Below are 16,383 nucleotides of genomic sequence, written 5' to 3'. Positions count from 1 at the left end.
CTGCTGCCTGAGGTATTCACTGAGCACACTGTCAGTTGGGGCCATCTTCGTGATGTATTCGTGGATGTTTCTTGTCTCATCCTGGACTGTGGTGCTGACACTCACCAGTCCCCGGCCCCCTTCCTTCCGCTTAGCGTACAACCTCAGGGTGCTAGACTTGGGGTGAAACCCTCCATGCATGGTAAGGAGCTTTCTTGTCTTGATGTCAGTGGCTTCTATCTCCTCCTTTGGCCAGCCTATTACCCCAGCAGGGTACCTGATCACGGGCAGGGCGTAGGTGTTGATGGCCCGGATCTTGTTCTTACCGTTCAGCTGACTCCTCAGGACTTGCCTGACCCTCTGCAGGTACTTGGTGGTTGCAGCTTTCCTAGCGGCCTCTTCATGGTTCCCATTCGCCTGTGGGATCCCCAGGTACTTGTAACTGTCCTCTATGTCTGCAATGTTGCCTTCTGGTAGTTCAATCCCCTCAGTTCTGACTACCTTCCCTCTCTTTGTTACCATCCGACTACACTTCTCCAGCCCGAATGACATTCCAATGTCATTGCTGTATAGCCTGGTAGTGTGTATCAGTGAATCGATGTCTCGTTCACTCTTGGCATACAGCTTGATGTCATCCATGTACAGGAGGTGGCTGACAACCGCTCCGTTCCGTAGTCGGTATCCGTAGCCAGTCTTGTTAATGATCTCACTGAGGGGGTTCAGGCCTATGCAGAACAGCAGTGGGGACAGAGCATCTCCTTGGTAGATCCCGCACTTGATGGTGACTTGTGCTATGGGCTTGGAGTTGGCCTCTAGTGTTGTGTGTCACATTCCCATTGAGTTCCTGATGAAGGCTCTTAGGGTCCTGTTGGATATATATATATATATATATATAAAAAAACACCCAGCACGCCCCTGCGGGCGGTTTATCCTTCAAGCTCGGGTCCTCTACCAGAGGCCTGGGAGCTTGAGGGTCCTGCGCAGTATCTTAGCTGTTCCCAGGACTGCGCTCTTCTGGACAGAGATCTCCGATGTTGTTCCCGGGATCTGCTGGAGCCACTCGCCTAGCTTGGGAGTCACCGCACCTAGTGCTCCGATTACCACGGGGACCACCGTTACCTTCACCCTCCACATCCTCTCGAGCTCTTCTCTGAGCCCTTGGTATTTCTCCAGCTTCTCGTGTTCCTTCTTCCTGATATTGCTGTCATTCGGAACCGCTACATCGATCACTACAGCCGTCTTCTTCTGTTTGTCTACCACCACTATGTCCGGTTGGTTAGCCACCACCATTTTGTCCGTCTGCATCATATATATATATATATATATATATATATATGTATATATATAGACTGTAACATGCGCTACCAAAACCACAAAAGATGTAGAATGATTTTCACAGGCTGAGTAATGTTACCAGATTTAATCTGGTAATCTATATGTGAAGAAATAACACATTATTATATGAAATGTATTCTTATGCCCTAATTACCCTGCTCATCCATACTAGCTATTACTAGGTTTCCTCCATTCACACCTTAAAACGAGTTACCTTGAGGTTAATCATTTTGCTGTATTGATTTCTTCCCCTGAGAACATCCCAGATTAGTGTTGTGCTGTAAAGCAGCAGATCAAACATAGCTGCAAAGGATCTGGCTTGCCGTGTTTGTTTTCTCGCGCTCCTGTCAAAATCTGTTCCTCTTTCTCAGCCTCGCATTTGCGCTCACACAAACACTCAAGCACAGGCTCACACGAGGCAAAGCAGCTCTGTGATGGGACCCATCAAACAAAAGCCAGCTGATGTTTGTGAGAGATTCGGGACTATGGATTGATTCCACGTACAGCAGATGAAGAATGGAGGTTAAATGATTTATCGCATCTGATTTTGTTAGAGTACCAGATGATGTTGTATCACATGGGAGTCAAAGCAGAAAAACACAAAGGCGAAGTTATGATTTACAACGACAAGAAAACAAGAAGCACTCAGACAGTTTAAACTTCAACTGAGGCAGCTCCCTATCTGAGCAGTATTTACTCTAAGTGGAATATTATTGCATTTTTTATAAACTAATTTTTTCTTTGTTCTTTTTAAACCTACTTTAAAAAGTTTGTAGTGCAGTAAAACCAAGTGCCAAGTGCAGGCATTGTTTGTTTTCCACACTGTTTAAACATTTTACTAAACAATGAAACATCATTTCACTGTTTAGTAAATTTCATTTCATTTTTTTGTGATAAATATCAAGTGAAACAAGTTTTTGATCACAATTTTGTTTTGTTTACCAAAAAAAAATAAATACTTTTTCAGGAACATTGTACATGTATTTAAAATATTACTCATTTAAATGTTATGACCTGTTACTATAATGTACTTTACAGTATCATAATAAAGTCAATTTAGAATAAGAATTTACAACACCCACATATCATTACCTATATATCTATACGTTGTCAGTACAAACAATGGCTGTATGAAACATCATTTTAAAATGCTCTACATAGCATTGTTATGACCTTGGCCTTCTGTTGGCCTTGAATAAAAAGGTCAGAGGTCAAATGTGACATGATATTTTAAATCTTTATTCAATACTTCCTACATATTGACAATACACAGCACACTTGTAAGAATCGTATTTTCTAAGTTACAAGGCATTTTGTCAGGTTTTGCCAAGAAATCACTGAGTTGACCTTGAACCTTGATGTAAGCCAAATTGCAATGGATTATTAACATGAGCCCACTCTACAAACCTCAGATATTCATTTAAAAAGCTATCATGTTTATAGACAGAATGACACGCACTCACAGAAACACTACATAAAACACAACCTCCTTGGTGGAGGTAAAAATGCCCAAAAGAAAATATCATCATAAGAAGTAAAATATGAAGATAATAAGAAAAAAGGATGGCAAAGGAGTGCCTTTAATGCTAGTCTGGAGTAGGTTTGGCACAAAAGGACCTTCAAATTTACCCTTCAAGGCTGCAGTGCAGATAATGTAAGATGTACATGATGAGTAATTATCTATAGTTACCAAAAAGAAGTAAAAAGTAAATATAAAACCAACTAAATGTACTGTCCCTGATGCCATCCCATGGGATGGCATGATCCACCCAATGAAATGCACTCCATGCAGTGGACTGCTAACAGGAGGTCATGGGTTATCTTGGGGAAGGCGTAAAGCTCTACAAACTGATTGTACGGATAATTTAAAATGATCCTCTACACAATCAGCCGTGTCTCTGGCTAACTGTGAGCACATTCCTTTACGTTTTTATTGTGCGTGTGTCACATAGATGGATTTCATCTGGACATTGCTCACACATGCCCCGGCTTGTCTGGCTGACCGTCTCAGTTTAGACTGTCAGATCTCCCAGAATGTGTTAATGTGCGAGAGGCATGTGTGTGGGGGGAGCAGCTGTACATGTACCATAGTTTTGTATTAAAAACATTTCTTTTTCCTCTGTCTTCTCTTTGGTGGATTATTAATTTTTGCCTTGCTGCATACCCGAGTGACACCAGTGAGCACGCTTCACTATCAACGATGTTGTTAAACACATTTTACCAGGCTGAGTGCTGGTGACCATGACGACAGTTTCAGGTTTCAGTGGGTTCCCGTCCACACAGCGCAGCTCTGCACTTGAATATAGTTTCTCCATCCAACAGCTCATTTACAGCTTAAGTGACGGGCGGAAGTATTTGGTTAGTGGTGCACCTGCAGCAGCGTTCCCAAGACCGTGTATAAATATACAGGCCTAATATGGAAATGTAAACTTGGAAAGACAGAGAAATGTGATAGGTGGCTGAGCTTCTGCAATGCAGTTGTCGTGGAAATGTCTACAAGAGTAAAGCAGATTTATTGCACTTCCCTGTTTTAATAATAATAATAATAATGATAATAACACAATTTGAGGGCGCCTTTCTAAAACCCAAGGTCACCTTACAAAGAGAAAAAGATATCAATAAAACAGTAGATTAAATTATTAGATTCTGATCAATTAAAATACCAAAAACAACAAAATACCAAAAAACAACAAATTAAAACAAACCAAAACCCCCCCAAATAAACAAGGTTCGACAGCAAGTAAAATCTGCATTAAAGTGAGTAAGCCAGTTTCAACAAGTAGGTCTTGAGTTGTGACTTAAATAAAGGAAGGGAATCTATAGTTCTTAAGGCTGAAGGAAATGAGTTCCAGAGCCGAGGAGCAGAGCGACTGAAAGCTCTGTGCCCCATAGTGATAAGACGAGCAGAAGGAAAAACAAGATGAGTGGCAGATGAAGCTCTGAGAGAGCGGGAAACAATGGTGACATGAAGCAGATCACAGAGATAAGGAGGCGCAATGTTATGAATACACTTAAACGTGAGAACTAAGATTTTAAAATTTATCCTGGCTTCTATGGGCAACCAGTGAAGCTGTTGAAGAATTGGGGTGATATGGTCTCTTACGGGAGTATGAGTTATGACCCGAGCTGCAGAATTCTGAAGAAGTTGAAGTTTATGGAGAGACTTATTGGGGAGACCAAACTTTTATCATGAATGAGGCATATATGTTTGAATGATTTCAGAGCAGCTAATTATGACTTAGCAGGTTACCTACATAATGTTTATGAGATCACTTCAACAGGAAATGCGGACTCTGCACGAGGATTCAAGCTTTTCATCACTGTAGAAGTGACGGGAATAAGCATTTATAAAGGTATCGCTGAACTTACAGCATTTGTGTTAACAGTGTTAACTAACTAAGGCAAAAATGCCTAGCCAATAAAAAAGAGGTTTACATTATGTATATGTTCATTTGCTGTAACTGTGGCAAATGGGGGCTTGAGGAAAAACACTGAGAGAAAGCTGGGAGATGCACCTAAAGAGATCTGTAAATCATTCTAAACATGGCAGACATATTTGTTATGTGTTGTAAACGCCCTTCATTTGTCTTCTATCTGGGTGAAACTGAAGGAAACAAAAAAGAAATCTAAGTACAGACTAAACTGGTTGCTTTCAGATGTCAACAACCCGATTCTTGTAAGCCTGTAAGCTCTCGTGTTATAAGATCATTTCCTGTAGCTGATTAGAGATTAAATTCTCACTTCTGTCAAATCTCCCTGCAGTTAGCTTGGAGGGGTGAAGAGAAGACATGGTATCTCACTTGAGTCTGTGTTGCAGCTTTATTGGTTTTTCTTGAGGATGCAGGATTTGGAATCTAAAAGCTACTAATTTTCCTAAGAGAAAGAGGGGTGAGTACAAAATGCACAAACACAACTCTAAACATAAATAAATAAATAAATATAAAATAATATGACCCATGACTAAAGGTGTTATTACACTGTAATTAAATGGAATTTTAATTAACTTTATTTGAAATGACAACATAACTATATTCAGATGCAAATATTTAAACACTCAAATGTAGGTACACACACACACAAACCCAAAAAACAACTTTTAATACATTTAAGTAGTGCGTGAGTAATTTTAAGTACTGCTTTTTCCTGGTAATTTAGCAGAAACACAAACACTATTTTCCCATCTGACTTAGTATGACGCCGTACTTCTCAGGGTGCGGGTTGCTTTGCTTAACTTACCGAAAAGGAGACACGCAAGTAAACAAGGACAATTGAATAATAGAAAATCCATCATTGACATAATCACATTGATATATAATGAATATTAAATAACAATGTAAAAAACATGAAGCTGTGAAAAAGTTAAGTCACACCGAAATATTGTTTTTCTTTAAAATGACCAGGAAATGACGCAGTACTGAAAATGACCAAGGGTAAAATTATTTCTTTGTTTCCTGGTGTTTACTATATTTGTATGTAAATATAATTTTTTCAAAATAAAATAGGCCGTATTATAAAGTGAGGTGGAGAATAAGGGATGCCTTTCGCAGGTGCAGCCTGCCTCGAGGACGCGCACGGCAGCGCGCTCGGCTCTGCACCGTACCTCCCACTTCCCCAGCTTGTTTAAGTGCTCACCTCCTTTACTTCAATGAGCAATATTGTTGAAAAGTCCGTGCGCCGCTGAGCACCGGCGGACCCGTGTCTCCAAGCACAGCCAACGCGCTGCAGTGCGCAGTGCAGTTCTGGTCTGAACTCCGTGCACACGCCGACCACGCTGCGCTGCAAGAGGAGGTTTCTGAACTTTTCTTGGAGGGTTTTGCATTTGAGAGGAACAAAGTGGATAAAAGGTCCGGGTAGAAGCTGCTCCAGCGTATTCCTGCGGACTTTGGGTTTCTTTGCCAAGGTAAGCTTTTTGATAGCCACACTGAAAGTTGTGTGCACACTGAACTGTGTTGTGGTTCCTTTAATTCTTTGGATTGAAGCGATTTGTATTAAAGAAAATCTGCTCATGCGTTTGGGTGCTGTGATATCGATTAGACGTGCAGAGTTAATCAGTTCTTCTGCAAACTTGGACGCTCCGAGGCACACTCGTAATTAATCCGGCATCGGGTCCTTCTAGTACCTTTTACTCAGCCAGCTCCGGACGTGAAAGCTTCCTTTGTGGTTGTGATTTTGTCAGCATATCCTCGCATTCCTCTCCCGGCATATACGGGTCAGTATCTCGGGTCAGGCTCTGCTGGCCAGACGCGCTCAGATGAGACGCACTTAACAGAAGAGACGCTGAGAGGACCGTTTCATACAGAGATACATGGAAAACAGGATTAGCTCTTATCTTGGTCGTTGCTTCAGACCGTGTTGGAGTCGCATGTATCGGATTAGAACTCGTTATCTGCCCCTTCACCGTTTCTGTCTCACCTCTGGCTGTTTGAGACTTTAATCTGCGCGATTAGCTGGCGATTCCCCAGAGACAAATCAATGTATCACCTCTGGGACATACCGCCAGTCAGTTCAGCAGTTCAGAGTGATGACTTTATTTTGTTTTCTCTCTGATGTTATCCTGTCAAGCCTGGATATATATGTATGTACATTTTATGTAGTGGCTGTTTTAAAGAGTTTGGCTTCACTCATATTTTAAATATAAAAGTATGATAATGATCAAAAACACAGATTCCAACTTCCAACTCAAGTTTAAGGACTTTTTTTTTTGCTTGTCTTTGGTTGATATTTTTGTAAACTGAACACTTAAAAAAAACTTTTGATATCAGTGACAAAACTTTGTAAGTTTAACAAGGTGCTCTCTTTTTTGGGATCATGTGGTGTGGATTTCTCACTTTTCCCCCTGACATTTTATAGAATAAGCAACAGAACACAAATGCATAAATCTCTGGTTGTGATAATAGAAGGCAAGGAGTCAAAGATTCCTCTAGGGGTTTTGGAAAGCTGTGCTGGGCATTTTACTGTTTTCCACTCATCCACTTCAGGGTCGTAGCCTGCCATAGGACAAGAGGCAGGGTACAGGGGTGTTTTCTAACTTTTGAAAAATAAACAGTTATTCTAAACAATATTTATATCTTATCCATCCATCACCTTCCTTCTAAAAGCATTAAAAAGAGCATTTTTAGTCATCAATATTCATGTCTAAACTCTCTGATACTGCAGTGGTAATATGTAGAAGGAATGCCGGCAATGCATGACTGACTTGTTTATCTAATAAATCTAGACAGCAATATGCTGAATGTGACCTCCCGTCTTCTCCTTATATTGCAATTCGCTGCCTTCACTGTCTGCTCCGTGATGAGTTTGGGGTAGTATAACAAACCCAGCGTGGAGTATGACTATGGGAAAAGCAAAGAAAGGTGGAGACAGATGGGATGGACAGAAGTGAATACAGGAGAGTAAAGCAAACATTCCTGATGCGGTGTCTCAGCAATTTAATTAAGGTTTCTGGTGAGATGCTGCAGCGAGCACCTCGAGGTGAAGGCTTAGCCTCAACTCTCCTCATCTCAAGCTTGGACTAATCCCAGGGGTCAGCTAATAAGTGTTCAGGTCGAGCCACCATGACAACTAAATAAGGGGGAACATGAAGGAAAGTTCCTCCATCAGGGAGTTAATAAGCCCATGAATGAAGTAAAGAGGTACAAGGTGAAGAGGATTGGATGTGTGTGTGTGTGTGTGTGTGTGTGTGTTTGTGTGTGAGATCTCACTTGTTATCTGCCACACCAGCTAAAACCCTCCTCTTAGTGGAGTTTAAATGAGCCCTGTGGTCCTCAGATGTTTCACAGCTAAACGTAACCATTTATACAGAAGACGTTACATTTATTTGCATTTCCACGAGTCTTCCTCTAAGCTCAACATTATTGACTTCTTTCCTAGCCTTAACACCTTGACTCTTTGCTAAAGGAGTGAACATAGCCTGTGGATCCAAAAAGTAGCTGAACCTTTCTTTCTAATGGCCAACAAGTGGCGACCCACCAGCCACGTTCTACAGAAGGGAGCCCACTTCTCCCTTTATTTCTGAACTCAGTAAAACCGTTCTTAACGAGTTCATGGTTTCAGCTGCTAGTTTACAAATCTTAGTCAATGCAATCTGATGTTCATTTGGTAAATTATGATTCTGAGCGATAGAGCAGGGTTACGCCTTAGGGTGTGGCTGTGTTGTGATTGTGACTGGCAGTTGGTTACTGTCCCACTCCTGATCGTCTGCTTTCAAAAATCCAAGATGACAACACCAAAAACTTCAGGCTTCAGAACAAAAGTCCACAAAATGATGGGTGAAGTCATAGTCGGTACATTCATTTTTATATATTCTAGGTATATAACACTAGCTAGACTTTCCATAATGTGACTTTACAAATGCATTCACATCCACATAAGTTGAATAACACCTAGATCTTACACACACACACACACACACCCCTCCTTTGAGGTCAGAATTCGGTCACTGTACCAAACTTGAGTAGACTTTTTATAGGCAAACAACATTAGTGACACAAAAAGCAGTACTTATTTTCTAGCCCTTGTAATGATGTGAACTTTCCTCCAACACCGTGCTATTTATGTTTCCGTAGATTTGTAAGCCTTGATGAGCTGGCGGCACCGTTTTCTTGGCTTTCCTGAATGAAAAGTTTCTCCCTACTGTTTTCATCCTGACCACTTTTACCATTCTGTCATTCCTTTCTTGTTTTCTCTGCGTCCGCTGCGTTTTACATGTGCAGATGTGACATTTTTACATTGCAGAGAGGCTCCCGTCAAGCCTCACCCTCTTGCTCCCTTGTTCTGGTTTCTTCTTCTCTGTTATCCAGCTTTGTTTTTTTCTGTAAGACTAATGTTTTTTTGTGGTTTTCTCTTTTATGTGGAACAGAAAGTCCCAATTAATCCAAGGTAAATTGTGATAACCACCCTGCCTGTATCATAATCAGTAACAGAATTTGTTTACATTCAGTGTCAATTTTTTTAAGTTTTAGAGCGTTTTCACACCTTTTTTTTACACTCTGTTCTAAATCAGCTGACGAGTTTGTAAACTTCTATGTTTTTCCAACAGAGAAAAGTCCAGGTGAACTGAAATGCGTCACTACAAAACCACGTGAGGAGGTTTGAGAAACCAGGAAGTAGTGTGAGGTCAGCGCATCGAAGCTGAAAAAATAATGGAAATATTAATAGCACAGTGTTGGAAGAAACTTTACCTTATTACAGGCACCAGACAGTACATACTCTCAATTGTATTAATTATACTATATTGCCTATAACAACTTTAGTCAGCTAGTGACCAAATTCAGGCCTGAAGGTCAGATTGTGTCTGAGGTGGGAGCAACAAAGTCAGTATAGGAAGAAGGTGCTGTAGCCTGAACTAGTGGATCATTTATACTCCTGACATTTTTATTTATCTGGGCGACTTTAATCATTTTACTTCTGGTTGTTACAGTTTGTGTACTTTGCACATCTGCGGTACTCTGCTGCATCCCAGAATGCACAGCGTTTAGCTCAAACTTGCAGCGTGCACCTGGTGTTTGGCTTGGCGCGAGGTCAGATCACATTCTCACCATAAACGAACCACTCTGGAGTTCGCCTGATACCGGACTGAGACCAACTCCTATCAGGGGTGGTCATTTTGGTCCACACCCAAGTGCCATTACCATGTTCACATCTGCACAAGTGAACCGCACCAAGGGTGGAAATGAAACAGAGTTCGAATTTGACTCAACAGTGGATGTGTGAAAACACCTTCAGTCTGTTTAGAACACCAAAAACCTTTCAACAGAAGCCTTGCAATGGAAAAAATGAATGTAAGAGACTTCATTTGAAACTGACTTTCATCTGCTACCTTGTTTATTTAGTGCTGTTCTGGTGTTTAGCCTTAAATTTGTTTCAGTATACTTTAATACCATAGAAATACGTGTCTGAATCTCAGATAAAGTCCAATAATGAGTTTATGTGTGTTTAATTTGTTGTTCATAACTACTTGTAAGAAATTTTAAAGCATATCTCCTCTCTCGGAAAAATCCATTTCTGGAATCGTTACGTTTTCTACAAAAAAATATATCAGTTGAACGGTGGAATATTTACATAGACATGTTTTCACACTGTAGCTTTAAACCAAAAGCTTTATCAGTATCATCAGCTGTTGTTCCGCTGTTATTCAGTTGCAACAGTATTTGAGCACAAAGTGTAAAAATAGAGGGAAGAAGTCGCTCTTGCTGCTGTTGCAGATGTGCGGTGGGTTGAGCTGCTTGTCAGCTCAATTGGGAACATTTAAGGAAGTGAGGGCTACGCCGATGGAGCAGACGTCCAACATCAAGCCTCCGACTGCCAATAAATCATTCTGCCGAGTTGGGTCATTACGCTGCTCTGGATTTGCTCCCTTTTGTTATTTTAGCAGTTGATGAATGCATTTCTTTCCAACTTAACTAGTGTGATAAATTTAAACAATTTAAGTGTCGGAAAGAGGAACTTATATCACGTTATTATCTCAATGACTGAAGTATCCCAATTTCCACAATCACAAAAAACATCTTTGAATTGTTTTGTTCAAAACCTTTAAGACAGCAAATTTGCTACGTCATCAAACACAAAACAGCTTAAAAAAATATGCTTGTACTCAATTTACTTTAAAAAAAAAAAAAACTAAGATTGAGACAAAGATTGTTTCAGTTACTGGAAGTGGATGCCTCTTTTTTTTCTTGCAGCCTGTTATGCATCTAATTTTTGCCTAAATCCACTAAAACATGCATTTGAATGACAGGAGTTGGGCTATATTGCTAAATTTGGTCTCTGTTTTCAGCAACATTAAAAAAAAGGCTCACGTTACATCTTTACAAGCCTCCTTGACAGCCGAGGAATTCAAGACTCAAACAACACATAACAACATGAGGCTTAACATGCTCACCAGAGGGGAACCCCTCCTTGAGTTTAAACCCTGCCTACTCCCCTTCCACCACCATGGATGGTTTAGGAGTTGTTACTCGTTTTACTAACCCATGAAGCATGTCCCCCCCCTCCTGAACACCCACCCCACCCTCACAGTGTGTTCTATAAACACTGGCGGCTCAATAGGAAGGTAAAGAGCGTGACACATGCAGGCTCCTTGTAACATTCCTGCGTGGTACCAGGAGACACCAGGAGATGTAAGATGCCTCCAGTAGAGCAACTGTGTCTGTGTTGCTTTATGCAGAATGCAGGATGAGACAACAGTTAACCTTCTGATGACCCGAAAATACCTATTTTTCCACTCGGGTTATAGCACTTAATGTGTGACGAGTTTAAGAACAAAATCTTAGTATTCAGTATCCAAGTTCCCCTTGAGATTGACACGTTAATAAAACTGCAAAATCAGCTCCTAAAAATGACAATGACCATTAAGCAAGTAAGCATTTTCCTTGCCAATTGAGACCTGAGAGAATCAGTCTCTGTTTCATATAAAGAACGCTTTCAAATTCAGACTTGCTCCTTAATCTGCCTTTAAGGTAACACTTCACCACTCTGTCCTTCAGTGGGAGATATACCTGAGGGCAAGTGTGTATCTATGCGTATGTGTGTGTGTCTTTGGATGGGGGTAGTGTAGTAGATTAGAGAAAGCCCAACTTCCAGCCCCCTCTTTCTGAGCCCCTTTCCATCTTTTTTTTCTCCTGGGGGCACATAGTTTTGCTTTGCACACATATACACCCTTTCATTCCCATTCAACAGCACAAGGCAACACACACACAAACACACATGGCCTGGGGACTGCAGGGCCTCACAAAGCACTTCAAAGAGCAGAGGTCTGGACCTGTGATATTTTCAACAAGTCAAACACACAACAGGTGAGGAGAGAGGCCGTTTGACAAACAGGCGTTGTTGCTCACCACAGCCGCGTGCACTATAGTTGACGTGTGTGTCTAACTAGTTGTATGCATCAGGACTTTTGAAAGATTGCCGAGTCATTGTTAGGTGAGGTGTTACTTTAGGGGACCTCTATAGGTCTGCATAGAGGTTCATGTGCAGTATCGTGTTTACTCTCAGACAGGTAAGACCTCATTTTGTCTGTTTGCAAATCTCCGTTTGCCTATTTGCACAATTCATGAGTGAGGTTTTTTTTTAATAGAGAATATAATGCACATTAACATACAGGTTTTTAAAGAAGAAATTGAGATCAGTGTTACACAAAACAGTTATTCAGTTACATTAAACGCCCTCTAAATTGCGGCTCTCTGCAGTCTCACAGAGTTGACTACAGATGATTAAGTAGCTTGTAGAAGCACCTTTAGCAGCGATACCTCGACTTGCTGTTGTCTTTCCTGTTCTACAGGGTGGGCCATTTATATGGATACACCGTAATAAAATGGGAATGGTTGGTGATATTAAAGTCCTGTTTGTGGCACATTAGTATATGTGAGGGGGAAAACTCCTCAAGATGGGTGCTGACCATGGTGGCCATTTAGAAGTTGGTCATCTTGGATACAACTTTTGTTTTTTCAATAGGAAGAGGGCCATGTGACACATCAAATCTATTGGTAATGTCACAAGAAAAACAATGGTGTGCTTGGTTTCAACGTAACTTTATTCTTTCATGAGTTATTTACAAGTTTCTGACCACTTATAAAATGTGTTCAATGTGCTGCCCATTGTGTTGAATTGTCAATGCAACCCTCTTCTCCCACTCTTCACACACTGATAGCAATACCGCAGGATACTGGATGCCAGCACAGGCATCCAGTATCCGTAGTTTCAGGTGCTGCACATCTCGTATCTTCACACCATAGACAATTGCCTTCAGATGACCCCAAAGATAAAAGTCTAAGGGGGTCAGATCGGGAGACCTTGGGGGCCATTCAACTGGGCCACAACGACCAATCCACTTTCCAGGAAACTGTTCATCTAGGAATGCTCGGACCTGGCACCCATAATGTGGTGGTGCACCATCTTGCTGGAAAAACTCAGGGAACGTGCCAGCTTCAGTGCATAAAGAGGGAAACACATCATCATGTAGCAATTTCAAATATCCAGTGGCCTTGAGGTTTCCATTGATGAAGAATGGACCCACTATCGTTGTACCCCATATACCACATCAAACCATCACTTTTGTTGTTCCAACAGTCTTGGAGGGATCCATCCAATGTGGGTTAGTGTCTGACCAACAGCGGTGGTTTTGTTTGTTAACTTCACCATTCACATAAAAGTTTGCCTCATCACTGAACAAAATCTTCTGCGTGAACTGAGGGTCCTGTTCCAATTTTTGTTTTGCCCATTCTGCAAATTCTATGCGCTGATCTGGGTCATCTTTGTTGAGATGCTGCAGTAGCTGGAGTTTGTAAGGGTGCCATTTGTGAGTAGCTAATATCCGCTGAAGGGATGTTCGACTAATGCCACTCTCCAGTGACATGCGGCGAGTGCTACGCTGTGGGCTCTTGCTGAATGAAGCTAGGACAGCCACTGATGTTTCTTCATTAGTGACAGTTTTCTTGCGTCCACATTTTGGCAAATCCAACAATGAACCAGTTTCACGAAACTTAGCAAGCAGTTTGCTAACTGTAGCATGGGAGATGGGTGGTCTCGTAGGGTGTCTTGCATTGAAATCTGCTGCAATGACCCGGTTACTGCGTTCACCAGATATCAACACAATTTCGATCGCTCCTCACCTCTTCAACATGTCAATAGCTGTGAACAAAGAGAAACTTGTAAATAACTCATGAAAGAATAAAGTTACATTGAAACCAAGCACACCATTGTTTTTCTTGTGACATTACCAATAAGTTTGATGTGTCACATGACCCTCTTCCTATTGAAAAAACAAAAGTTGTATCCAAGATGGCCGACTTCCAAATGGCCACCATGGTCACCACCCATCTTGAGGAGTTTGCCCCCTCACATATACTAATGTGCCACAAACAGGACTTTAATATCACCAACCATTCCCATTTTATTACGGTGTATCCATATAAATGGCCCACCCTGTACATTGTCTTATAAAACAACGGAGTTCTATAAACTACAGAAACTTTTGCTTTTAGAGGTATAGAGGTGCTCACACTTGTAGAAAATTGATTGGACTAAAAAATAACAACAAAACAGAGTAAATAATAATCGTAGAAAATAGGTGAGTTATGCATAACAAGTATGCACAGTACAAGTGGAATGAACTAGTGAGAAATAATGTGAGGATGTGAGGTACATCTTCTGTTACATGTTTCCTAAAATGTTAATGCTGGTCTGTCACAATATTACGCTGCTTAATGTTCGCCTTAGAAGTCAGATATCGGTGCTGGGAGTGACGTCACTCCTGTGTTGAGTGCATTTTAACAGTCAACTTGGAAAAGCAAGAAAAAACAGGACCTGTTTAGCCCCTTAGCAAGGTACAGGCATCCATGCATCACTAGCAATGCAATGTAATGCTTATTAGTTTGGCTTAAAAGCACAGCTGCAGCACATTGAAAGGCAGATCCTGGTCAGTGCCCTAATATCACTTTTTTAGCCAATCACAAATACACAACAGTGACTTTAAAGATTGCAAGTTTTACTAATGTTAACATGCATTCAAGCTTTGGTAGTGCGGGTGTTGGTGGAAGGCTGGAAGTCTGACCTGAGGGGACGTTCCAGTTGAAAATTCTACCTAGGACCTTAGACATTTCGACTTCTGGAGTGCACCAATGGCTCTCAAAGTATGCATTATCTTGGTAGCATTCTGCAGTCTTCTTTGGTGTTGTGTTGTCAGGATTGCTCATTTAACTCAATGAAGAGTTACTGAAAGCTTGCTATGGCAGAATGAAGTCAAGAGTATTCTTGGGACCCATTGCTAGCAAGTTTAGTACCTAATTTCTAGAGCTGGGCTCAGGCCATTATTGTTGGGTAGGAATCTGGTTTTAAATTTTGTATTTTTAAATTACTAACTTGGAGACTGATATCTTAACTCTAAATAAGACATTAGAGTTGCCCTGTGATAGCAACAGAACAGTCAATTGGTACATGAGAGTACTGAAAGGAAAATCTCTAGGCGGTTGATCAGGATTTGGTGTAAGTTAAGGGAGTACCAACAAAAAAACACAAACCAACTAATTAATGGTTGTTAGTTTCAGGATTCCTCTCTTTAAAATGTTAGGTGAAACTAAACTGGGATGTCACAGTGGCATGGTGGTTTGCATGTTCTCTACGGGTACTCCAGCTTACTCCCACAAATGGAAGAAAAACAGTCTTTGGTTAAGTGGACGTTGGTGTGAATTAGAGCTGGGCGATATAAGATTTTTTCATATCACGATATGTTTTTTTCATTTCAGGCGATAACGATATATATCACGATATAAGCCAAATAACTATATTTGTAAGATTTAAATGTGCCGTTGCTCACAAGTAAAATGTGAAATAATTAGCAGCTTGTTTTAATTAAAATATTTATTTCCCATAATAAGTTCAACAGGGTAGATGTACTTAAGGAACATGAGACTTCAGTTTCAGATAAATAAAGGCAAATATTGCAAACTACACAAAAGGCAGCTGCTAAAGCGTTTAAGTTTCAAAATAGAAGAAACAAAACAGACCACTAAATTGTCAATTCCACTTAGAAACAAAATATTAATTCTTAAAATAAATCTTAGGTCGTTTTACGGAAGAACAGACAAAATTGACTAACTTTTGTCAATATCAAATAAACTGAGAACTAAAAGGAAATTCTCAATCTCTCCTTGTTGTATAGCTTAGCTTTTCAAACAGTTTTAACAGTTACTTTAGTCTGACAAAAGCCGAATGACGAATTAGCGCTTTCAGTCAGAGATTGAGCATGCACCGCTTTATTGTATTTCCAGACTTGCTTTCCGCACAATTTACAGTGCGCGCTACTGTGTTTTTTGTCAGACTTGAAATAGCCGAAATACCTTCACACTACGGAACTTCTGTGGCCCTTCCGTTTGACAATCTCTCCAGCATTGGAACCATCATCTGTTTTTTCTTCGGTAACCTTCGCTCACGCTCTCGGTTGATTTTTCTCTAGTCGGCAAACTCATTTCCTTCATTACCTGGGCTGCACGGCTGCAAAAACAAATACACATGTGCGCCTTGGCGCTTGTGCTGTACGTAACAAGTCACGTGACGTGACGCTGCGGCTGTGAT

At 40.9% G+C, this 16,383-nt stretch overlaps 1 protein-coding gene across 3 annotated transcripts in view; it reads left to right on the top strand.

Annotated features, from left to right (window-relative positions):
• The first annotated feature begins 5,080 nt into the window (after positions 1-5,080).
• Positions 5,081-16,383, top strand: part of LOC100691490 (vasorin) — a 34,835-nt gene continuing 23,532 nt past the window's right edge. The window contains exons 1-2 of one of the 3 annotated variants that reach the window (XM_025907684.1): positions 5,753-6,214; positions 9,353-9,429. The gene's annotated coding sequence lies outside the window, so the exon portion shown is untranslated. Of the gene's footprint in view, positions 5,203-5,752; positions 6,215-9,352; positions 9,430-16,383 lie in introns of those variants that run through there. The other 2 variants (XM_025907685.1, XM_005461653.4) reach the window with 2 other exon arrangements.

The sequence above is a fragment of the Oreochromis niloticus genome, linkage group LG6 (assembly GCF_001858045.2).
Source record: "Oreochromis niloticus isolate F11D_XX linkage group LG6, O_niloticus_UMD_NMBU, whole genome shotgun sequence".
Lineage (NCBI taxonomy): Eukaryota > Metazoa > Chordata > Actinopteri > Cichliformes > Cichlidae > Oreochromis > Oreochromis niloticus.
Note: the sequence above shows the minus strand (reverse complement) of the source record. Positions and strands in the feature narration are given on the sequence as shown.